This window comes from Daktulosphaira vitifoliae, unplaced genomic scaffold (genome assembly GCF_025091365.1).
Source record: "Daktulosphaira vitifoliae isolate Bord-2020 unplaced genomic scaffold, ASM2509136v1 Scaffold_3, whole genome shotgun sequence".
Classification (NCBI taxonomy): Eukaryota; Metazoa; Arthropoda; class Insecta; order Hemiptera; family Phylloxeridae; genus Daktulosphaira; species Daktulosphaira vitifoliae.
The window spans coordinates 40,404,472-40,404,982 of NW_026099574.1; positions in this window are offsets into that span (position 1 = coordinate 40,404,472).

Consider the following 511-nt stretch of genomic DNA (forward strand, 5'->3'; position numbering starts at 1 on the left):
ATTTGAGCAACGAATTTAACACAACAATTTTCAGTAAATGGAACAATTTTTAAAAATGTCGACAAATTCAAATAAAATATATGTCAACAAGCAAACTGACAACGTCTGATATTCATAAGCATTAAGAAATTCTAAGATCTGTCCCCATTAATAATACAGACTTATGGAAGCAACGTTGCCAGTTTGCTTATGTAATTTGTTATGTAATTNGAAGCAACGTTGCCAGTTTGCTTATGTAATTTGTTATGTAATTTTCAATTAATTATTCCAATTTTATAAATATATTACACGAACAATAAGAATTGCCAAGAAGAAACTTGAGTTAAGAAAAAACGCAAAAGTATGAAACATAAAATCATATACAACGATGTGGATAGGGGGGACACTTAATACTAATGCCACTAAGGCGATGATATAAACAAATAATAAATTATATGAAACACGCGCCTTTGGCAGTTAAATGCATTATATCGGGTATCTATAATATTATTAGTTTATTCGTTGAAAACTC